The 27,090-nt window shown below is 32.1% G+C and overlaps 1 protein-coding gene across 1 annotated transcript in view; it reads right to left on the minus strand.

Annotated features, from left to right (window-relative positions):
• Positions 1 to 24,226, minus strand: part of chas (chascon) — a 287,576-nt gene extending 263,350 nt beyond the window's left edge. Inside the window, exon 1 of the mRNA XM_089636729.1 lies at positions 23,832 to 24,226. The gene's annotated coding sequence lies outside the window, so the exon portion shown is untranslated. The remainder of the gene's footprint in view (positions 1 to 23,831) is intronic.
• Positions 24,227 to 27,090: the final 2,864 nt, after the last annotated feature.

Consider the following 27,090-nt stretch of genomic DNA (forward strand, 5'->3'; position numbering starts at 1 on the left):
AAACAAAAACTTTATTAACTGGGTTAAGAAGGTTAGGTTAGGTTTAAATTTTTTTTTCATCGTTTTTAATGACTTTTCAAAGGTGTGTTGAATTATCACTGTATTGAGTTATCATGGAACCTTTATAAGGCAATAGACTAATAATTTATTTGAGTAAAGAATTCCTGGTAAAACGTAAGTTTTATGATCATGGCTACATGGGTAAGTAATAAAATATATCGCCAACGTAACGGTTTAAGGTTAATGTTGCAACATTAAAAACAAATTTACACCTTTACTCATTCTAAAATTAACAGTTAACGTGCAGTAAAGACCGGCCCCTTTCAGATGCGAGTATATCAACAAATTACTTAACCACATAGTTCACATAAATATGAACAGATAAACAAGCACAAGCACAGGTGTCCAAGGCCATACTAGACCAATCAGTTAACTTCAGTAGATCTGAGATAGCAGAACTATACAGCTGAATAAAGGTGGAAACACATTATTAAAACCCGACGCGACCCGATGAAACGCGATGCGTGTTGAGTCGAATCAAATGTATTGTTTTCTTATGACCAGAATCACACTATGAACATCCGACATGGCGTCGCGTCGGATGTTCATAGTGTGATTCTAGTCATAAGAAAACAATACATTTGATTCGACTCAACACGCATCGCGTTTCATCGGGTCGCGTCGGGTTTTAATAATGTGTTTCCACCTTAAATTAATCATTAGGCTCTGCACTGTATACCTTTTTCTCGTTGAATTATTACTCAGAGGATTTGAACATGTACAATAGGATGGGCTGTTAAATTTTTGTCGAAATAGGGAATATCACAGGTCTTAAAAGTTGAGAATTTCCGTAACATTTATGTTTCTGCACTCAAAAATTGTCCTCAACATCACTTTGTAGTCTGCTTACTCAAGCAATACGATTAATGATTAATCTGTAAATTATATACGGGTAGTTAAGAAATTATCTAAGTTTCCAATGACAAACATTCTCGAACTGAAATATTCTAAATTCTATGAAATACGTGCCAAAATGTCTGTAAAAATATTTTCGAACGTTTTAAATTTCCAGCCGATATGAATATTATATAGGGACATAATTTAACTTAAAAGCTTGCAGTCTCAGAACTTTTCCAATGGAAACCTTACGCATTTTCATAATTACCGTATTCCCTGCGTTAACTGACGACAAAGTGTGTATTTTTAAGTACTGACATTCAAATAACTAAATTACGTTATTTCTAATAATATACCTCACATTATTATTAAACCAGCATTTAGCTAAATTGTGGAGTGTTCAATCCTTTTAATACATTGACACACATTTCAGTACATACATGTATATTTTTTTTACATTAATTTCCCTCAGCGTCTATGTCACATGCTGTGGGGATGATTGGGGATGCTGTGTGGGTGGTCTTTTTAAGGAAAGGAAGGAGAGAAAGTTCTGGGAAGGAAAAAGGTACGAGAGATAGGTAGCAAACTAAGGATCAGTATGTCCAGGACCTAATATCTATCTCTCGCGTTGCGGTGCAAGGCAATGGGTCAAGAAAGACCAGTTGGAGAGGTCAAAGGGTCTCCCTAAACCAGCTTCTCAGCTGGTGGGCAGTCGCATCCTGAATACACTTCTCCCGATAAACCCGGGTACCCCTGCTAAATCACCAAACGTATCGAAACACTTAGGGTAACCTATGGCAGAGGTGTTGCTTATCCAATTAATGGTTCCCGGAGCGGCGGTACCCAACCCTGCTTCCCAAATTGGGAGTCGAGTTTTTTTTACTAACTAGTTATTTAATGGAAGCTAGATATTGTGTAAACGTAGAATATGTGGAAAAACTAATATGTTTTCTACACTCAAAAAGCTGCTGGAATGTGAAATTTATCCCAAACTCTGACTGCTGAAAGTGCTATTGAATCAAAAAAATAAAAATAGGCTTTATTTTTATACATACGCATAACTTTTGAGACCCCTAAGAGAACGATTTCTCGACATAAAAACCTCCACGCATTAACGACCCAGCCTAATACTGTACAACCCATGCTTTGCATCGTTTGAACAGATCTGTGTTGAAATTACTAAAATATTTACTCGAAGACGATTCTGATTAGTATTTATTTATAAATGCAGTCTAGGGCCTGCTATAATTATATTATTTTATCTATTGGAGACATACTAAATCGACTTTAGTTGATGTAGAATCAATTTATATAGATTGGGTTGTTTCACAGAAATTCAAATGTAACATTGTCATCACACGTCCATTCAGCGCCATTTTGTTTTTATGACAGTTGAAAAGTTCCAGTTAAATGCCGATTCTAAGTCCTTCTAGGATTTTTAGATTCTAAGTGGAAGATAACAACTTTCATGTTGTTAAGCTTGTCAGCTTATTACATTTTGATAGAAAGCTGAAACGCACCTAGAATCGGCGTTTAACGGGGACCCCTCAAATGTCAAAAAAACAAATTGACCATTTGATGACAATGTTACGTTTGGATTTCTTCAAAATAACAAGGGCTTACTCTTTCAATGTTCGTATTAAATTGATTTACCATGGGAAGAACCTGAATTAGCTTTTTTATTTACTTAGCACTTTTCTGTATGATGTTTTACCTATTGGGACACTTGTGTATTTAGTGATAACCAATGTCCGGTTTTGTTAAAATAAATTGTTTGAATGATCAAAAAGGTTTGGTGGGGAAGGAAAGGAGAAGGGGAAGGATTTACGATGGAAGGAAGCAGGGTATTAAGTCGGTGGGAACAGAAAGTGTCATTTCCGCTTAGCGCTTCCGTTTATCGTGAAATTATGAAATTGATGGAAGAGGAGAGATCGAGCTCAGCTACAGAGCGGTTTTTGGCTATCACAAAGATCATATGTCATTGATTTAAATTCTAGTGAAGAGCAAATGAAATTATTCACATTATACAAGGCTTTCAAAAATAATATAATGGCACGAAAATAAGTAAGAATTGACTTGATTTTAATAACAAAGAATAACTAAGGTTTGCAAATCCAGAGGGATTTTGGGATAGAATTAACCCATATTTTGCCGCTATCAGTTCCCGTGGTCAGATTTTGATGAAATTTGGATATGTAGTATATAAACACACAATTAAGAAAATAAAAATTAAAAAAAATTTTAAAAAACTTATACTTACAAAAATATGAGGTGGTGCGTTTTCGCACCGTCAGCGAAATAGGGGGGTAAAAAGTAAATGTATGAAACCAAAAAAGTTTATTTGAAAGTGGATTTATTTCTCTTCATTTATAAATCATATTACTAATATTAGCTAAAATTAAAGATATTGTATATATAGGTAGGAAAGTGCACCTTTCTAAAAGACATAATAAGAAATTAGCATCTGATAATATTATTACTCCAGCGTCTGGACGGTGTAGGCCCTGTGATTGGTCAAATTCAAATTGTGTTTAAATAAGACTTTAAAGATTAAGACACGATTTCATACTGAAATAGAATCGCCACATGTAATACGATATTTCTTAAAAAATATCGTTTCTGCTCATACAATTTTTGGATAATATCGAAGAAAATATGTCTTAGAAAGTTCATAATCCATTGGATTAATTACATTACAGTGAAAATTATCCACAATTACGTGATTACGTTTGACGTTTGACGAAAGAAGCACGCGTTAATTCAATATGGCCGATACCCGATACGCATCGCGGCTAGGTGGCCGACAGAGCGCCCCTCTGGCGGTGAAGAAAGGAATCAAATGACTGGCGCGTATATTTGAATATGCAAAATTACTTGAACATCAAGCGTTTAATAATAAGATTTCTTCTGGAAGTTTAGTTCTACTTTGCAATGGCATTTTTCATTATTATTTATAATTTTTTTTTTGCTTATTAATTACATCTGATTTTATATTGACATGTTTTCTAATTTCTAAAATTTCTAAATTATTTATTTGCGATGCTTTAATCCTGAGTGAAGTATTTTAAGACCTGAATTTTTATCGAAAGTGTGATTCAAAAGATGATTTGCAAACTCATATTCACTATTTCCATTTAGAACCCTGAGATGTTTTTTAGTTCTGACTTCAAAGTTTCTATTGGTTCTACCTTTGTAAAATAAATTACAATCCAGCCCAATTGAGTTTATAAACTCCTGATTTTTTTGTTTGATTTTCGCAATCTATATTATTAAGAATATATTTATTCATTCTGTTATTAGTGTAAAACGCCGGTTGAATAGTACCTGGAATGTTTATATATATAATTTTAGAAGTGTCGTTATCCACAAACAGAATTCTACGCCATTGTTTATTTATATCTTAAGAACTAGGGTAAAAATACCGTTTGAAGATAATATGTTTAATTATTTTATTTAGTATTTCAACTATCAATTTATTAGAATAACCGTTATTAAATGTTATTTGTCTTATGAATATATTGTTTTATGGTTGTATGCAAAAAAAAATTTCAGGTCTTAAAATACTTCACACAGGATATAAAGCATCACAAATAAATAATTTCGAAATTTTAGAAATAAGAGAACATGTTTATAAAAGTAGATGTAATTAACAAGAATTTTTTTTTATAAACTCTCTTTTAAATATTTTCCCACTTAACTGGTCTTTCATATTGTAATTCCTAATTCTTATAAACCCAGCCTACTCTTACCCCTCCCCCCTCCTTCCACTTCTTTTTTCCAATTGTAATCTATATTTAATTTTTGACTTCGGTGTATACTTCGTTCATGAAACATGTATTGGTTGTATATAATAAAGTGAAGTTAAAAAAGTTATTTGTTTTTTAATAAAATAAAGTTTAATCGGATAACATTATTTTATCTATTTCCATTGTATATCAATGCATACGTACATAATAAAATGTAAACATTATATTTATTTATTAATTGGACAATTTGCATGGCGCCGCTTTTGTGAGATATCACCTCAGGGGCGCTATATTGTAATAATCTACCTTTATATATAGATTTTTACTCTCCTTGTGAAGGTGTATATATAATCTAACTTTAAACTTTATTAGATACAGTAACAGTTTTAGGAAAAGAATTACCACCAGTTGGAGTAAAATTCACACCTTTTAATTAAACCGACTGCTAATCACATTGCACAATTACCCTCCTTTTATCCATAAACACGGGTACAATTAATCAATATGTAAAAATGTATTATTTCAATCAACTTTGTTGTAACTATCTTTAATTGTTGTGACAAACTATACGATATTGATTCAACTTATAGACATTGACGGTTGTAACACATATTTAAGCACTGCAAGTCTCCTATGAGCAAATTATATTAGGTACCATAACAGTTAATATCAGTTGTAGACATGTAGTCAATAATAGTGTTTCATTTGAAATAATCCATCACAAATACGTAAAATTTCATTTATTCAAACAACTGTCATTCTTATTATGCCTAAATTGAGCATGTTATTATTCATTAACTCCTTCCTGTTCCGTGTTTTAACAATATATACTCACCCTCTCTCTGTGAATGACCTAATATCTATCTATTAAATGTAACTGTTGTTAATATCACTTAAACTGGGCGCAGCCCAACGAAGTGCCGCCCGCAGGGCCTAGCAGCAAAAACCCGCGGAGCGGGTTTTTAACTGCTAGTACACAAATATTATAATAAACACTATTTTCCGGTATGGTATAATTCGTTACATTTATGGTGCAATGCCACATTACACTCTGAACACATAAAATATGTGTGTGAATGACATATGCGACATCTTTTTCTATTTTCCCCCTTATTTAAAAAATGACTACTCCCTGTTATACTTGACCTCGATGTTGTCGCAAATCTACTGGGTCTGCCAATAGAAGAAGAATTTACTTTTGACGACTTCATGAGAGCGGTGGCCACACTTTTTCTAAAATTCAAAAGGCTCATATTTTCTTCTGGTTGAACCATTTGGTATAGTTTCCATGCATTACAAAGTGCCACATCACAGAAGTTGGCGAATATTGCCCACCACCATTTTTTACCACGAACCCTTATTCTATAGTTTGAAACGAAATTATCCGCTAAATCAACACCTCCCATAAAACGATTATACTGGGTAAGAGCGCTGGGTTGAGTGACATTTATATATCTTTTTTTAATATTTGAATACCTCGATACGTTTTTGATGGGCTCTACGTTATCAAAATTAGATGCCACTGTAACTACAGCACTATCTTTCCATCTAACGACCAGTATCTCATTGTTTTTTTCGAATCTATAATCATATTCCCCTCTTTCTTATTTATTCATTTGTTTGGTCGTTTTTAGTGTACCGATGTTATTTAGTTTATTTTCTCTTATCGTACCAGTACCGAAAAACAAATAATCACTTAAATATTTCAAAAGTGGGATCGATGTAAATAAGTTATCGAAATAAACAATGTGATTTCCTGGAGTGTCTACACTTTTCAGAAGATCCTTCATAACGTTGCCTCCCATACCCAAATTATTATTATTTGACGGCACTTTGTTTTTTCCCGTATATATATCAAATGCATAAATATTACCATCTGCAGAAACCAATGTCCACGACTTATATCCAAATTTGATTGGCTTGCCATGAATATACATTTTACACGAATGTTTTCCTCTATAAGGGATCATTTGTTCGTCTATTGACAGCGCATGCCTTACAATTCCGAACTGCTTAAAATTTTTATTCAACAAGGATAAATATGGTCTAACTTTATAAAGTTTGTCAGTCGTATTGATATTTAAATTGTCAGCCAAATGTAAATTACTCTTGACGTCACGATAGGTTTGTCTGGTCATGCATGACCTTACAAAAGGATTTGTAATGTCCTCATCTAGAGACCAATACATTTCTTCACGAGGTAACCTATGATACCCAGTGTATAATAAAAATCCTATAAATGTTTTTATATTATTGATCGTCAACGATGTGGCTACTTTGTTTTTTAATATAGCGTAACCATTTGATTGTTCTACAATTAAGTTAATAAGATCATCATTAAAAAATAGTTCAAAGAACTCGGTACAAGATTTACCCACTAATTTTCTTTTTACATCTTCGACGCTTCTATTCTCAACGTTGTTTGGCACTCGCGAATAACTAGGTTTCGATTTCTTCCAACGCATTTCCCTTGGCATTGATGACGAAGATGTTGATGGTTGGGGTTGGGATGGAGTTGTTGAAGGTTCACTCATCAGCCTCTTGGAGTGGACTTCCAAAGTTCCTGCCGTATCTCCGAAAGTATGGCTAAATGCAGCGTCTTCATGTAAATCATTGTCATCAAAATCCTCTTCATCAGTAACTTCGGCGACTTCAGGTGGTAAAACGACCACATCTGGAATATCTTCTTCGCCGTCTTCATCGTTGACATTCCAATTCTCTGTGATAAAGTCAGCAGCCTCTTGTGCGGTAAAAAAGTCCTTTGGATTCATCCTATTCAGAAGAAAAAACACAGTATTAGCGATTGATGCCGGTAATTATGAATAAAATAATGCCAAGGTTTTTACCCCCGTATTTCGCCGACGGTGCGTTAATGCACCACTTAAATAAACTATGTAAAATGAGTACCTTTGAAATTTTTATTTTTTTAAAGTGTTCAAATTATTAAATACGAGTCAATTCTGTATTAAAAAATGCTAGAATATATTAAGAATTTTAGTCATATGTTAAATATAATAATATTTAAAAATTGCTTACCTGAGTGTCGTATTTTGTCCGACTTTGGGGGCGTCTACAATGCGACTGAAGCAAATATATTTCTACCTGTTTAGTTCTAACGGTAAAGTCAAACCTTTTCTATAAATACCTGAAAGAATAACGGTGAATCCTTATCAAGTTATCAAAATATGACCAAGCAACCAGGTTGGTGCGTTTTTGAACCGTCAGCGAAATATGGGTTAAGAAATAACGAGTGATTTTTATTGAAGGTTATTAAATTGAAATAGTGCCAAAATTTTTCATATTTGGTTTTAATCATCTTTAGATCAGATTATGGAGAGTTCTGTCATCCATACATGAACAGATATTTGTACATAAAAGTCGAGCAGCGGAAAAGGCTCTCTCTGCTCCACACTAGTTGGTAAGAATGTGTGTGCTAACTGAATGTATCTCCCTTTGATACCTCCGTTCTCAAAGAGGGCAATTTGTTCTTCAAAATCAATTCGAAAAATTACTACGAAATAAAAATACATTGTAGACCATATATATATTACTCACGTAGACTGGCTGTGATGTCAAAACGTGGCAGAACCAGCAGATTCATCCATACCAACCAAATGGTGTGTTTTAATTTGTTGGTGTTTTATTGGTTTTTAAATGTTTTTAAATAAATTCTATGTTATAATAAAACTTATATACTCAGAATCGGCGTTTATTGATATTATGTGAATAAATTAATATATTTTAAGTCATAATATTTCTTACTGGAGTTCTTTATTAAGAACACGAGAAGAATATAAGCTTTTAAAGCCGATTTTTTACTCTGAGTAACTTCATTTAGTTTCTCAATTTAATATGGCATTGACGGACCTTCTGAGAAGATTCCTAAAACAATATACGATAATATGTTAATTAGCTTCACGTACCATATCAACAACTCAACTTAAGTTTAATTAGTCTGACATCTGTAAAAAAACATGTCTGTTTTTGTAAGCAACTAAAAGAATCCAGTTTTCGTTGATAAATCTTATTCAGAATAACAAGTTCAAGCACCTGTTAGGAAAAAAATATTTCAACTCTTTTTCAACATCATTTTCACATGTTATTAACGATTCAAAATATGTCTCAACGTTTGAGGAAGTAAGACATTTTCTCAGTTTTTTGGCTTCACGGTTTATCGCTAGATGGAACACATTAAACGTATAGACGATCGATTAACTTTTTTACTTGTAGCCGCAGGAAATCATCAATTTTTCTCTAATAATTGGCTTTCTGAGATGCAGATACTTTGAATAAAACCGGCCTCCTTTATTTCGTTTTTTTTTTCAAAGATATCGTTTAAATATTGACATGATAATTTGTTACTATTACAGGTGTTCAAAAATCACAGAACGATATTGTTTTTCCACGATCGGAATAAGCGTGAATTAATAACGACGATCAATTATCAATAAACACATTTACAATAATGAGTTTCAATTAAAACTGGAATGTTTTGCTAATTGGGCAAATGTTTTACCCAGCCTGGATCCTGTTATCTCATTTCACTCAGTCTGTATCCTGTTATCTCATTTCACTCAGCCTGTATCCTGTTATTTCATTTCACTCAGCCTGTATCCTGTTATCTCATTTCACTCAGCCTGTATCTGTTTTCTCATTTCACTCAGCCTGTATCATGTTATCTCATTTCAATCAGCCTGTATCCTATTATCTCATTTCACTCAGCTTGTATCTTGTTTTCACATTTCACTCAACCTGTATCTGTTATCTCATTTCACTCAGCCTGTATCTGTTATCTCATTTCACTCAGTCTGTATCCTGTTATCTCATTTCAATCAGCCTGTATCCTATTATCTCATTTCACTCAGCTTGTATCCTGTTTTCACATTTCACTCAACCTGTATCCTGTTATCACATTTCACTCAGCCTGTTTCCTGTTTTCACATTTCGCTCAACTTGTATCCTGTTATCACATTTCACTCAGTCTGTATCCTGTTATCTCATTTCACTCAGCCAGTATTCTATTTTCACATTTCACTCAGCCTGTTGTCTCATTTATTTGTAAAATATATTCGTACTTATGCATTTTTTACCTTCCAAAAACATGTAAAAATATTGTTCGGATCTGAAAAAATGTTAAAAACAGAACCATTATTATGAAATATCAACTGAAGTGTTTTGGCGAGGATAAGCGCTTTAAGAAGGGGTTTTAAAGGATACGAAATTAAAAAGACTAGACAAACCACTCAATCAAAAAAAAAATCGGCTAGTTGTATTTAAATTCTAACAGATGCCACTGACAGAAAGATAAAACAATGAAGATTTTTTTTAAATATGAATTATTATTTACATTATGTATTTTAATATAAAAAAGTATATTAGTTATTCACCCCGCCCTCTGGTGGTGACCTTGGCAACCTTATTTGGTGGCAGCAAATGGCAGGTAAAGCTGTGGATGCGATGAAATGACACCGTGGGACGCCCGTCGTCTATCGGAGGTCGGCCATTATATTATTATTACTCGATTGTTTGCTCGAAATGGTCGCGAAACGCAGATTATGCATTAAAATAATCGGAGAGGAATGTGAGAAACGTTTCCTGGTGGATTTGTATTTGAATAAATCAAAAGAGGCAGATGTAATTCCCTATGTCATATTTTAATGCTAATTTGTTATACCAAATTTTCTATGGCGTATATGATTTCATTATTGTAGGTAGATCATTTAAAAAATAGATAGGTAAAAACTACATACGTAAAAGTAAAATTCAAGTTACTCAAGAAATAAATAAACTTTTTTAAAGAGTTAAAATATATACGTACTTATTATTATTATAAAATACGCATTTTTATGTAGCATGATAATATTATTTGAGAGCATCGAACGATTGCATATATTTTTACATTCTTCTTATTGCTTACTTGTAAATTATGTATTATGAACCTATACTTAAATTTCTATTATTTCTATGTCATCTGAATCTTAAAAACTGGTTCTTGATTTTTGCTCTCTCCTTTTTATGTATAACATATATTAAAATACAATTTCATATCTACCATGTACTACGTTTTTCATTTTTTTGCTGAACACAAAAAATCCTCTTTTTGTCTCTGTATCATGCAGTATATAAAAATATAAATGCAAATATAAAACCACGTAAAACCCGGTCAAGGCGTTAATATTAAATAAAATAATAAAATTTAAAAAAAAAAACACTTCTCACAAAAACACTATGTATCTGCATACTTATCGTCAATACATTTGGAAAACAATACCATTTTTTTACATTAACTCCACAAAGGAGGCCTTGGGGAAAATAATTTTCCTTAGGGACTTTGCCATCTCTGAGAATGCTGTATGGTATGCTGTATGCTATAAAAGAGTGAGGAGAGTCCCATGTTGTAGGAGGGAGGAAACACAGAGGCCGGCAAATCGTTCCACATCCGAGCTGTAGAATTCATGAACGAGTCGTAGAAGCACCCGATCTTATGTGACAAATATCAACCGTGTACAACTGTCGGGTGGGCAACTTGAAGTGACTTTAAATATTTTGGTGATCATTTATTTATTTTTATTTATTTATTCATTTATTTATTCATTTTTGGGAAAATCAACAGTTTACATTTTTACAGATTGTACATAAGTAAAATAGCCAAAATAAAACCAATTACGGATTTCCTCCTTGTGATTTTACGTAAGACAGCATTAGAAGAAATAATTAAATTTATGAGAAATGTGAAATTATAATTATATAAAATAAAATAATTGTATAAAATAATAGAACAAAATAATACAACAAAAATAAAAATAAAGGGGAAAAAAAACTAAAATTTATATAAAATAAAAGATTATCGATACATTGGTAACCATAAGAATACAAACAATATTGTGCATATAAATCATATCATAACCATAACCATTTTGATTGAGGTTATGATAATCTCTATCTCGTCTGTAAATATGGTACCGTGGATCGAAAAGTTCCTCATTAAAGATTGAATTGTTAAGCCATGTTTCACTGAGACATATAATGTCATAGTTGTTTAATAATACATTTTGAAGAAAAATATGTGTCTTGGTTCTGAGACCTCTTAAGTTTTGATAGTATAATTCTAAAGATTCCATTGTATTAAGTATATAGTAGTTAATATAAAGTTGCTGGAAAGTTAGTTGATGGAAATATTGTATGTTTTTAGTTTTTCTAGATCATTATAATTATTTATGGAATGGTGATTTGTGTTTTCATTAAGTCTTACATAAATTTTACAATTTTTGATCCAACAGAATTTGAATTTATTAATTTTGGTAAACTCTCTGACCTTTTTGTAGAGAACTTTGGTTTTATGAGTTAAATGTTCATTTATATAGATCCGTTGTTTTCCATTAAAGTTAATATCCTCTGCTGTTAGGCCCCTTCTTGTCCGGATTGCTGCTATGATTTCGTCTTTCTGTTTCCTGCCCTTTAGTTTTACTATAATATTCCGCGGTCTTCCTTCAATCTTCTCCTTGGGGGTGACTCGGGTGGCGTATTCAATGTCGTCGCTTACTATATTTAATTCTGAATAGATCCTTTTGATAATCTCCGTCAGGTTCTCTTGTTTTTTTTCTGGTATCCCAATGATCTCTATGTTATTAATGCGTGCGTGTTGTTCGTTAGCATCCAATTGTTTTTGTAATTCTTTAAATTCACTTTGTATTACGGCGTTTTGTTCCAGAGTTTTTTCAAGGTTGTTGTTTTTTTTGTATCAATTTTTTTTTCTAGAGTTAATATTTTATTTTTTAATTCCTCGATTTCTTCTTTATACTCGTTTCTGATGATTTCCAGAAATTGCAACTTTTTGTCAAGAAGTTGGAGGAGTTGGGTGTCCGTAGTATTTAGTGTTTTTGCAGTTGCTCGTGTAGTCATTTTGGCACGAAATATTAATTAGTATAACTTCACTTCACTATTAAAGCTATTAAAATATAGATATTTAGATTTTAGCTAGAATTTTTTATTTTATTTTGAGATATTTCAAGAGTGAAATAAAAACACGACAGCTGTCATTGAATGTTATTGTTGTATTATATCATGCATAAAGAGTTGGAATTTTCTGTTTTAATTTTTCTCTTTCACTTCTCCTTCCCCTCCCCGCAAGTCATGATCAGCCTAACGACATTTACTAAATGGAGATTCCACTGGTTCAAGAATCTGTACACTTCTGTAGTAGGTATCACATATAAAAAGCTTCAATTGAGTTCAAAGTAACTGCAAATCGTGGCAAAAAAAGAGAAAAAAGATTAATGAATATGTAAATGATTATATAACTTTCCACCACTAGGTCTATTAAACATTGATTACAAAAAGATATTCTGTTGTTTCTGTTTTCACCTTAAAAACATCGTTCAAATTATACGTTTCTTTTTGTTGAACCTTGACATCTGTCAAAAAGTTGTTATCCTGTCAAAAATATAACAGCAGTAACGGGTTCATCCAACGTGAATGATTCAATTTATTTCCAGAAGACATTAACGTTTTATATTCAGTCGTTTTGTGTGCTACTATAATTTTTATGTTACTCGTTGTATTCATTTTTTCGTTAGTTTTCTTAATTCAGAAATATACGAGTACCTAATTCAAGGATTACAAAAAAAGTTATTTGAATATAAAATAAAAGCTTGTATTACTTAAAACACTTCGAAAAAAAGATTCAACGTGTATAGAATGAATATAAATGTAATACACCTTCCTAATCTATTTAGGCATTGGCGAATTATGTATGACATCACCAAAGCGTTTAAATTGTAATATTGACAGTTGAAAATAAAATTACTGACATTGCATCAACATTAAAAAAACAGTACCCTTATTACAATAAATGGTTTCCAAATACCAATGCTTAGTAAATGAGTTTTTGACAACACATAAAACAACAAGTCGGTAAATTGCCTGAGAGAATCAAATGTCTACAATAATAATTATTCGCGCATTCTAGTTGCAAAACAAGCAGACACTTTGTCAAATTTATGAAACGGAACACAGATAAGTTAATTAGCGCAGACGTTTAGACAAAGCTGTTAATATATTAAACAATCCACAACGTGTGAAAATGGTTTCAATTCAAGGTTGAATCTTTGTCACGGCGTGTGTTTTATTTAAAAACTGCCATATAAAAATACATTTTAGAAAGCCAGACATGGAAACCTGTGAAAATTTATCAGTGATGTTTAAATGGTTCATCATTTATGTTACTATATCGATAGGTAACTACCATTTAATGACTTGTTAAAAAAAAATCCAAATAAAAAAGTTTGTCGGGTAGCAAGAATTTAGATAAATATACCTATCTACACATAATTTGAACAATGTAACTATGCAAAATTACACTCATTAATCAACTGCATTGCAAAGCATTTTGTTTTCTATTGTTGATTGATGGTTTGGTAATTAGGTACAAATTATTACTTAGGAATTAGTTATAAGTAATTATATAAGCATAATGTTAGTTGTTGTAAAATAGGTTACGCCTAGGATTTAAAAGTGCAATTAGCAGATACATACATTGTTGGTATTAGATGAATATATAAATTTATTATTAGCAGGATATTTTGTGTAAGAATAAATATTTTTTATGTGAATACCGCACAAGAGTCTTAACCGTCTGAAGCCAGTGAGACTATGCCATCCCCAATTGGGTTATGTTTTGAGGCTGAAGCTAGTGAGGAGGGGATGGAGATGGGGAAGAGGAATTTAGAGGATATCTATTCAGAGCTGGTCACCAAACAAAGCTAAAGCCATTTCAAGAAACGTTTCAATTCTGAATGGTGGTCTTGGGAGTAATTATTTAAAAAATTATTTTAATATTACAAGTATGAAATATTTTATTTAAATTTAAAGTAGATGAAAATTTTATTGATCCATACATAGGTACATGTTTTTAAGGCAATGTCAATGGTTGGTTCTTCAACGGACTTGGATAATGTACGTTAGTTATTTTACGAAATAGTTGAATATTTTGGTAATTATTGAGCATTGTTCACTTTACAAAATTGCTGAATGTTGTCAAGCAGCCTTACATACATAAGATAGTAATTCAATTTTCAATTCATTTTTCAATTCAATTTTCAAGTCATTCAATTTTCCAATTATGTCCTAAATCCTTTATCTAAATTTCGCTAGTGTCAATCTCAAGTGACCTACCGGGTAAGTATATTATCTCCACAAATAGTTAAGTAATAACATAGATCACTGTAGAAATGTATTACAAGTTTGTACAGCGCCCTTGAGGTGATTTTGCACAAATGCGGTGCTATACAAGTTATCAATTATTATTATTATTAGTATAGTATATCATTAGATCAAGTACAAGGAAACGCAAAACTATCTAGAAATCCTCCAACTTAAATTACATCCTAAATAGTTTGTTTATTGGTTCTGCCTTCATCCCACACGTTGAAAAATTTACATAAATAGATAGGGTTATGACACCTACCTACCTGCTTAAAAAATTTACGTGGTATCTCTGAATAAGACAGTAAATTATCATCATAGATGAAGCGTACCTACTCCTTTTTTTCTTCCGGCACTTTGATATTTGGCTTCAATACGTTAAACTCTACTCATACTCTTAACCCTTCAGGCCTGTGGTATATTCTATCAGAAGGTCGGAGTATTTCAGATTTTAAATATAATCCAGATAAATGGAATATTTCCGAACGTATCTAAAAACTAAAAACACTTTAAAGGTAATATAAGCAAGCAAGCACATAGATCATTGTAAATGCCGATTTCCATTCTCTTATAATGTTTTTATTTTGGTGTGAGAATTGGATTTTGATTTCTAATCTTTATTTTTGATGTAAATTTATGTTTATTTTAATGTTGTTTTTTGTTTTGTTTAAATGTATAAACTCGTACATTTTAAAATGGGGGCCTCAGCACGGGTGAACAACCCAGTGAGGCCAACGTTGCTGAATTGAAATGTAAAGTACTGTAGAGTAATGTATCAATAAATAAATAAAAAATAAAATACTCCTACGCTTTCAAATTTTATTATTATAAAGAAATATACAATATTGAAAATCTTAAATTTTATATACATATTTAAAAGGCTAACCTTGCGTTTTTGTACTAACTAAAATTACTGAAAATGAAAATGTATAAAAATTCAAGCAGTTTCAAATTACGGTCTTTTTTCAAATTACGGTCGGAACCTTTAGATTGGGAAAGGTGCACATTTTAATTCTTCTGTGGTTAACTTACAGTTTGAATAAAAAGAATTGTGTTTTCTCTGGCTAACACCGTTTATATCAGCCTTTCTCAAACTGGGCGATAACGCCCCTTCGTGGGCAAGGGAGGCTTTCAGGAGGGGGCAGTACAAGGCTCAAAGAAAACAAGGGGGCGTTTTAAGAGAATTAGAACCTGATATTAACAAACTCATCCTTTACTTTAGATTTAGATAAGTTTTAAATTCAAAGCCTTCTTTAAATTTTAATAAAATACTTCTAAATATGATCAAGTACGAGTTTTTTTTTCTCTCATTGAAACATTATTTGATCTCAGAAATAGAATATTGGTCACACCCTATCTACCTATCCATATAATAAAGCAAGTTTCAAAATTTTATGTGCAATAACTGTTTTTAAGATATGCAACAGATGGAAATGTAAAAAGGTAAGTTAAAAGATACGGAAGGGCACTAGATTTTTTTTAAATCTCAAAGTGGGCGGTGGTTGAAATAAGTTTGAGAACCTCTGGTTTAAATCATATTTTGCACCATGACAGTAAAGGAGACCATATGAGTTGTTCCCAATAGCGAAAAAAACAGCCCGAGGTATTAAGCCCGGTTGCCAATCATTTTTGCTACAATTACCTACTATTATTTATTGCAAATCGTAGTCCCGGATTTGCAAAATATGGTCGTACCGGTACGTTGTACCAGTAAACGTTACGTTTTTTTTAATATGGTAAAAATCTATTGACAATGACCTCACTGGTGACCTCAAAACTTAAAGCCAAACAAATCTGTGACGTTTCAATACGCGTTCTGTCTGCCTGCGCGTTGAAGTTCTAAGTTATGGGGAACTGGAAATAAATAAAAACAACTTGTTTTACATTCCGACGTGCGCAAGTAAATTTTATTTGATTAGTTTGTGTTATTTTACAACTAATCCATTTAAAATAATATATAATACATTCGAAACACGTTCTAAAGTGGAAGATACTCTCAGTATCGCACTTGCTCTTTCCCTTCCCATCCCCACTAGCATCAGCCTCACAATGTACCCCATTCGGAAACGCCTTAGTCTCACTGGCTCTAGACGGTTGGTAGCAATTGAGATTTTGGAACGGTATTCACAGTAATAAAAAAATCATACCGCAATGACTGGAAATACTTATGTTAAGTAAATATATTTTAAACAAAACATTTATATTGAACCTTTAAAATAAGGTTTAGTGAAAATTTACCAGTAGAGTACTAGACAAGTTGTTATAAAATATTAAAAATTCATCTCTAGCAGAAATTTCGTAGTGGCACGAAGCAAAATGATTCTTAAATTTCGTATCGAGAATTTCAATAAATTCGTACTCATTGTCCAATGCACAATATTATTTAAAGATGGTACCTTTCATAAACAGGTTTTTATTTATTGTATAGTAATTTGGCAGCTATCTCTGGTCCGGAGCCCAAAAATACCTGAAAAAACCCTTGACTCTGTGCAGAAACGGGCGGTCCGTTTGATAGATTCTTATTTCCCAATCTTAACAAATGGACTGCAATCTTTAGAGCACAGGCGTCAGGTAGGTATGCTGTCCTTGTTCTATCGGTATTACAATGGAAGATGCTCTGAAGAACTAGCGTCATTCATCCCTTCGGCACCGGTGCGTAGTCGGGATAAACGCCAAACGCGCGCCCAAAATTTGTACACGGTTCACATTTGTCATATGAGAACGGGTCGCTTCTACGATTCGTTCTTAGGTTCAACAGCTCGGCTGTGGAACGAACTGCCGGCCTCTGTGCTTCCTCCCTCCTACAACATGGGACTCTTCAAGACCCATGTTCACTCCTTCCTCTCCACAAAAAAACCCTCCACACAGCATCCCCAAAGATGACATAGGCCCTGAGGGAAATTATTTTCTTCAGGGCCTCTTGTGTGGAGTTAATATAAAAAAAAGAATATCGCACAATAACTTTATTTTCCATGCTTTTTATATCTCGTATACCTTTAACTGAAGCAGCTTCTCAACGTATCTGTCCACCTATATACCTTTACAATTTTTTTAAAAGTTTAAAATTTTAAAAAATGTGCTGTATCTGTTATTGACTTGAATTAAACAAATATGTATTTTGATAGAAAAGAGGACATTTATGGCCAAAAGTATTATAGTGATTTATTTTTGGGGTATTATGCCGTATTGAGCTACCTCATTCTGTATCCCTCCAACGTTTTGGACAGCATTACAGTGTCCATCATCAGGGCAAATGTGTAATTGAAGATTGTGGTGAAGTGCGTGCTTATATATGTAGATGCGAAACCATGTTGCTAGCTCTAATCATCTAAGAGCTATTATTACAGTATAATTTAAAATGGTTTTCTGCGTTTGGTTTTGGTGTTCCTGTCGGTTACCGGTTACCAAGAACTATTTTTGTGAATTTTAATTACCTTCTTAAGCATGCTCTTTGCGTTCTGGGTCTTTCCAGGACTTCAGTAACAAATTCAAAATAATGGCCGGCTTCAATTAAATGCTCGGCCGATTTTTCAGGATGGCCAAGTTTATATGCTCGAAAGTTTTCTGATATCCTTTTGCAGATTTTCCTTTTTATCAGGCCTACATAAACCTTATCACAATCGGAACCACTGAGTTTATAAACTTCATGAAAAAATTAAATTACAAGTTTTTAAATTAGGTTAAGTTAATCTAAAACCAGATCCAAAAACCCAATTTACTTATTTACTGTTAAAGAAACTTACCTAAAAAAAACGTACAGATGTCAAAAATATTGATTTTATGACCGTTTTTGTCATTAATCCACGAGTAGTTATATTTACCTAAGCCTGAAGAGAAATCATGACTTTATTAGGACTGCATAGTAATTATCAATAACAGGTTATTAAAAGTAAGATAGCAATTATTGGTTTTTTTGAATAAATCCACGACGCATTGCCAAAATAACACGTTTTGCTAATCATGTAGGTACTTTCTTCAATACAGTTCAATGCCCTGTGGACTGCGAAAATGGAATAAGCCGCTTCAAAATATGAATTAAAATATTCTTATTTAAACGTTTTTCTTTGTGACATTTAAGAATTGTATAATTAATTTTAAACACTCTAGAGTTTTTCATTTTTCGACAATACAATACAATTCGTTTACAAGGTTTTCAACAATGTTTTTTGGATATTATCATCGTTTGACCAATTTATCAAGTGTTCCAGGATACGTAGGTTTGATTTGTAAACTAAATATATTGCACCAAATGGGATTTATTCTCTTCTGCTTTTCTGCAGTCGATATGCAAAATCTTGCATATATCATAAATATGTAACGATATTGAACAATGATAGGTATTTGGCAGCTGTTTTTAAAAGGCGGAAATATTCGTTCAAATTATTTCATCATTTGCGGAAGCATGAAAATTTGGGGGCCTTTTTCGCAAAATCGGGTTCTCCGTCTGAAAGATTCACCTAAATTTCCGTACGGATTGAATTCCTTGGAATGCAGATGAAATGACAGATAGGAATCCATGTTTTTTTAACGATATGTTGAATGGATAATGTTTGTTTTGTTTAATCCTCATTAACAATACCCTATATACAGCATACCCAAATACGTAGGTAATGCCTCCCATGTGGACAAAATTATAAAAAAGCTTTAAAAACCAAACGTCTTTGATGGTAACGACACCTCATTAAGAAGCCAACAGAATCAACAATGGTAAAAAATCTAAAAAAGTCCTAAACTCATACTTACCCGGTTCATTCAATAAAAATAATAAAGTTTTAAATTATCGTAAAGTAGCAACTTACATTGACATAGTACATATTTAGAAAGTACTATTTCTTTTGTTGCCAAATTACGGTTTATACTCACTAATAATTAAATACGCCAAGAATCCAGAAGTTACTAACTTCGGAATTTCGTGAAAAATTTCGTATTTGTATGCCTTACTCAAATGAATTTATATTCAATATGATACGCACACCAATTAATTCTACGGAGCACGTAAATAAAAACCATTAAAAATAATGCCACATGTACCAGCAATAAAATCGGAACGAAGTGCGTTACCGTGTTCGAAAATAATTTAGATGTCGTGTTTAAAATTTAAAATGCTTTTTAACGATTTAGAGATGTTTTCTATTGTACTGTATTTATGTAATATACAACTATTTTACTTTACCTGGGTAAGTCGTTTGAAGTGAGGCAAATATATCCCGTAAGTTAAACCCTCTAAATATATCATTCTGTGAAATATGTCAATATTATGTTCTAATTTTAAATTAGCATTATTATTTTATTTTTTTATTTACTACCGGACTTAAGTCCAATTTACAAAATCAGTAACATGAAATAAAAATAATAATAAAAGCTAAAAGAGTACAGGATGGTATGTGAAAGCAAATACAAAAAGCAGAGATAAATATTAGAAAAAAGAAGTGAGAAGTCAAGTCGAGACCTCGGAAGAAGTTATAAAAATTATAATATTTCTTCACTTGCGATGTCTGTTTCTCCAATATGACTTGAATTGACAAAATTTCTGTCAAAAGTGCATTATAGTCAAATAAGTTCGTGTTTTCTAGGAGAGGGCACCAGCTTTCAGCCTTCAGAGACTGATCACCTTGTTACCATTCAATATAATTTCTTCCTAAAATTCATTATTTCTTCAATAAATTACACGTTTTCATATAGTGAAAATCTTCCTTGTGCATGTACGATTATATCTAAATAGTTTAAAACAAAGTCACTATTTGCGTCTGTCTGTTTGTGCGCTTAGTTTTCATAAAGGTTTTCACTATCATTTAGAGAATTTCTTCCAGAAGATTTATATATATATTTACATGGATATTATATTTATTGAAAGTAGAGAAAATTCGAGCAACGCTGGATACACGTCAGCTAGTATCTACATAACATGATTATATTAAAGCAACAATTAAAATCACGTATGAATAATTATGCATTGCTACTAAACATGAACCTCGCCACAATTGGTCGATCGATTTTATTTACGATAATCCATACTAGAACATGATAATGCATCGATAATCATTATAACACAAATCATTGTAACATTTGCAGTCACGTTGAAAACAATCGTCTGAATGATTAATTCACTCAACGCTCGTAAAATCGTGCATGAATATAATGTGTATCTAATTCAGATCTTCTTTTAGAATTCTAATGTAAGCCGAGACCCTATTTGTCCTCCAAGAGGTCACTATTTGTGGTTAGGACAACAGCCCAAGGTCATACTGTATCGTCTACCTGTTGTCCTGACCCAAAGTTTCTGAGTTCGTGTTTGGTTATGGTATAAGAAGATTTTTAACGAAATGACAAGGATCTACATTTTAAAAACAGAACATAATGGTAAATTTTTTTGCTTTTTATAAATCAATTAAGTAGAAGTAAGTACCTTAATACCACATTTGTGAAAGTAAATAAAGGGGATGTTTCACCATCCTCTCGATAACTCTCCATAATAATGAAACTTGCAATAGGTAGAAAATTGTGCTAAATTATCCGATAATAAATATTCACTATTCATAGGTTCGAGTACCTACCGAATAGTAAACACGGACTTTATAAATAAACTAGCTTAAGTCACCAGAGTTATCCGGGCTTGACACAGGGTTTTTCGAAATTTAATGTAAACCGAATTCCTATTGTTTTAATATCGAGAGGATAGTTTAATTAATACCAATTATGAATGGTAGCATAATTTATTTAAAAGGTAACATTAGGTATTTGTACCAATCGCTTATAATCGAATATTAGGTTGAATTATATTTTCACTTTAGATATAAAGAGAATATTTTTTGTTTTTTTGTGAACGATAACGCACAAGAATCCCAACATTCCCACAATGGAATCCTCAATTGCGTATGGGGTTTATGGGAATGCGGTATGGAAGGATATGAGAAAGAAGAAGGTTGGAAAGTGTCTGGGAAGTAGCTTGGGTAATTAAATTTACTATAAGTAGTCGAAAATGCCTTAGAAGGGCGAAATTTTCAATATCTAGAAGAAGATCTTAAAGAAAATCAAAGAGAATAACCAAATAGTTTGACATGGTTTAAATGCTTGCCTGGGAACTGCTAGTCCTGATATTGTGTTGTTGGCTTTCATGGTCCATACAAAAATGACATATTTTAAGAAACATCGATGACAGGTTTTAAGAAACATCGATGAATATAATAACAAAACAAAAAAATCATTCCGGAAGGTGGGGTGGGGGGGTGGTTAGCTCAAACCCACACAGCCCATTATGTAGTAACTACAAACACGTAAGCATATAAGCAAAAAAAAAACGTTACTATTTTAAGTAATAGGTACAACCATTTTAATGACGCCATTTTACGGTAAGCAGCATAAGTGTGATCTTGTTATAAAATTGTCTTTTGGATGAAAAAGTCTTTCACGGTATGAATTTTAGTAAGAAGATTACGATTTACATAATTGTTTAGTGTTATTTATGGATATTGATAGTTTTATCGTGTTGTTGGCCACTGCATTAATACAGCAACCGGTTTTACATGCACGTATTATGTGTATTGTGCAGGTACTTAATTTATTTAATAAGTAAACTCGTGTCCAGTGCTGGTCATAACCAAGATTATGAATCTTTAAGCAAAAAATTCCAATCGAATGAATTCTATTAATTGCATTTTAATAATCGAACGACGCGCGACGCAACGCGACTAATAAAGCATCTAAAACCTCGATAACTTTATTTTTACACTTAATCGATTACGATATCGATAATTATATCAACTTTTTACGTTATTTAAAATCATCAATATCGTAAATTTATCAATGGTTTAGAAAAAACAGTATTTTTATTATATTTATCTCTTCGTCTAATCTTTGTGTACGATATTTTCACACTTTTAAGTCGTCACTGTCGTTTATTAGACATTAAAATTATGATGGACTTTCAATCATAGACTGACTTAATTATTTCTATTTTAGATTTGAGATCAATGTTTTAGATCTTTCAATCACAGTAGCCAATTAGTAGGATCGTTAGATTAACTAAATACTACGAGAAACGCATATATCGATGTAGTATGGATCATCACTACTCGTACTCATGTTGTGATGATGCCATCAACGATTCCACTCGATGACAGTGTCTAATTATGACAATACTTCACAAATATTCAAGAGAATGTTTTAAACATATATGCACTAAGAACAAAGTACAATTTAATGCTTGCCTAAGTAAGTTATTATTCATATTATACCCATAGATAATACAGTCATTGGGAAAACCGATTTTCAAAATAAGGGGTTCATTTTTTAATTTATTTATTGGAAGCTATCGGAACTTATGAACCAACTGAGTCGTCGACTTTGCAAAATCGCTTTCAAAATTTTCGGAATCTGTAGATGTCACAAAAAAACTGTTTGTAAAACTTTGAATCTAAAAAGAATATGTTTTTAATGCTAAATATCAACAAAATTAATTAATTTCATTTTACTTTAAGCACTTATTGTGAATTTATCAGGACCAGCAAAAATTTTCGTCGACTAAAAGATTTTTTAAGTCGACAGCTCAGTTGATTTAATTCATTTCTAAGAAAACATGTAGTATATACACACACTGAATCATCATCTCTAACTAAGGTGATACTAAGGAGTATTATTTACTGTGCTAAAAAGACCAAATACTACATAACTTATCGTTATTTTAAGGTTAAAATAATAAGATTTATTTGTTCATATTCGTAATCCTTATTTGGAAAAGATATACGAGTTAGTTGAATTACTAATCCTGGCCTCGTTTTCAATGTTCACATAAAAAAATATTTTTATATATATATCTGATTATGACATACATTTTGTTAACTTGTTTTGCGTTGAGTTTACGGATTTCAAAACAAACCAGATTTTTCTTTCTTCCAACAATATTCATTCATTGATTGCTTTAATATAAATAAAATCTTTTTAAGAACCAAATTATGTATGCAAAACAAAAATATTATGCAAACTTACCTATAACGGAATCAGAGAAGATAAACAAACAATCGTTTTAAACTCACAATCACACACAAAACTTGATTTTTTAACAATATTATTCACAGAAAAACACTTGACTTGGAAAACCACAAAAACAACTTTAAAAAGCACTTAAACTTTTTTATATTAGGTAGGTACTATTTTTCGTATTTTGGTACGTATTTTTAATAGTGTTCTATTTTAATCTACTTCAAATACCTTTCTATGTTTTTAATTGTTTTTCAGGTCTACGGAAAATGTAGTAAAATCACTGAGTTTTTCGTGTTCTGATTTTCCGTTTTAATCTGGAACGCGTGCTGCGCAGAAGCGTAGAGAATTCGTGTTGAAGTGCGCAGAAGCGCGCGCCGGTTCGGAGGTTCGATTACCACTAAGGCGGTGTCCGCCTTGGGGAGTTGATCAGCGCGAATACGGCCGCTCTGACAGATGCGGCCAAAATCGGTATGGAAAACCGCGCTATCTGCGCACACGGGCCGCCGGGTATGAAAAGGTGCCAATGCGCAGATCTGAGTGGACCGTAACACGCCCACCCAGTTTTGGCGGGTTCTAAATTCAAAACAAATTAATATTTATATTGAGACGACATAATATACAAATATATTACTTAGTTGATTTCAAGTGTAGAGTCAGTACTACGCTTTATTTTTAATTCGCACTGGGTACCTACCTAAAATTGATTTTTAAATATAAGAAGACCGGTGCTTATATAATATATGTATATTGTTTGTTAAAAACTACCTACGCGGTGCTGAAATGTACGTCGTATTATCACATGCCTTATTCTTGTTTAAATAATATAGCTTGAAACAGTAAGAAGAATTATCTACTTTATTTATTTTCTCAATTTATTATATTTGAAAGTCAACATTAATTGGTGGTCCGCGCTCTACAAACATATCTATTTCGAATTTGAATTTTTTTTTAAATGATTTATTTCCAAATTTTATCAAGTTCGATGATCACCATTTTCCAGACTTTTAAACCCTTTCCTTACTTCTTCCTCTTTTTTAATCCTTTCAGTATCACAAAATCCATCAAATTGGATATGAAAATTTCCATTGGCCAAAATACATAATTTCAAAATAAATAACTTACTATATGGCACTAAAGTGAATTAATTTTTTTTTATTGGGGTATTTTGTAAGTGGTTGAAAATCGCATGATTTTTAAATACGTCTATTTGAATTTCACTTGCGAATGAATGAATTAATGAAAAACTTGGAAGTGGAAATTAACCCACTCCCGATATCCGATCGAGCTGAAACTCAGCACATAAACTCGTTATTGATGACAATGCATTCTATCAACCTTTGGTGGCAATCACGCATAAACATACTCACATATACGCATTTCTCTGAAATTAGATGACATTAGATCAGTTAATACATGAAATAAATATCATTTCTACTCGATCGGCATTTGGCGAGGTTGATAGATTTTTCGACTCTAGTTCCTGGGTAAGAAGGTTCAATCTTCAGTAAAAACAAAAAAAAAAAAATACATGTATATTGGTAAAAAAAATGTTTTTCACTTGAAACTTTGTTTTTTTTTAGATAATAAGATTGTAAGAACCATCATAGGGCATAATGCGAATCAAGCGTTATTTAAATAAGTGCTAACCTAATACACAATAACACTTTATCTAAAATATGCGAACACCTCAGCACAGATTCTTATGGTGAGGTGTTCACAAAACATTACTACGGAACCATTCACATACAGTTACTGATTATTTTTCACTTTACTACAATATTATATATTAATAACATTTATTTGTATCACGTTCACTTGATACAAATAAATGCAGTCATGCAGTCAAATCATTTATTTGCCTGTAAACTGTATGCTACGGGAATAGAAATAAAATTAAATTAAAAAAAAAAACATTTACAGGTTATGTAGGTATCACTGAAACGATTTTCCTCTGCAAAATAATGTATTCCAGTTACAATCTCGCTTGTCCATACTTTAATATAAGAAGGCAATACATTATATTCGTAATTTGTTTAGTGCGTATCTCCAGTATCGCTGATCTAGAAGCGTGGGCTTGGCAGAACGAGTGCCGGTGTCGTGTATAGGCGAATGGCTAACAGATTAGTATTTGTTGGGTTTTGATAAACGATCGTTTTACTGCGTTCTGCTTTGGAAATTCGTATAATGGCGGCCTTGTACACGCCTTCGAGGCTTCTGCCATCGATATACAATCATATATGAGATTGAGTTTTGATACTGAAACTGTCCCCAGTATTATATAGATATCAATTCTAATATTACGAAAAAAATTACCGGAAAATGGACATGAACCAAATATGGAAACGAACAAAAAATGTGCATAAAAATAATGTTATTTAATTAGAGTAAATAAAATGATCAAGTTTGTTTACACCACTATTTAATCCAAATTATGAACCTGTTTCAAAATCAATGGTTTCGTAATTATTTGATAAAAAATATAGACATGTTTTGAAACCAACGGTTTCTTCATAATTTTATAAAATTTATCAATACAATTGGTTTTGAATTATGTTGATATTTTTTTTAAATAGTGTTGTAAACAAAGTTTTGTTGTTTGTTTTATTAAAATAACGCCACGCAGTGATTTTACAATCATTTAGTAATATATTTACTTTCAAATAAGCCGCCCCGATTCGAGATATTCTAACGGCTTGCATAAACATCATCCTTCTCACAGGTCTTGCATGAAAACGAAAAGAGCAGAAAATTCCAGATTGTCGAATGTTTCTAATTAAATTCGCATTAAAATTATAAAATCGTAAATTTGTTTCATTTTTTCGAATACTTTTGGAATGCTAGAATTATGGATATAATCACTCTTAGGTATAATGCAGCGAAGGTATAATCGTAAATGAATCAAGCTATGATATACATTACACAAGAGATGTTTTCGAAGGATTTTTCATGGGTTCCACCAAAGTTAACCAACTACGTTAAGAGAAACACGGATATTGAAGAAAGGACACCCATCGGAGCCCTTTTTTATTCATAAAATTTAAATCACCTTTATTATATATTTTAGTCAACCAATTTGTCTTTATCGTATTTTTTGACTACTACTATTTCTTCTTTTTCTTAATTTAATTAAAATCAAATTAAATAATATAATTATTAAGTTCTGCAAGTATATTTTGGTTTTTGTTATTGTTACAGCTGTTTCGCTTTCAAAGCCAGTTTCAAGTAAAGTCCAAGACCGTTTGAATTGAATTTCTACGAATTAAAC

Source organism: Hesperophylax consimilis, chromosome 10, assembly GCF_061612785.1.
Source record: "Hesperophylax consimilis isolate HC1 chromosome 10, BYU_Hcon_1.0, whole genome shotgun sequence".
In the NCBI taxonomy this organism is placed as follows: Eukaryota; Metazoa; Arthropoda; class Insecta; order Trichoptera; family Limnephilidae; genus Hesperophylax; species Hesperophylax consimilis.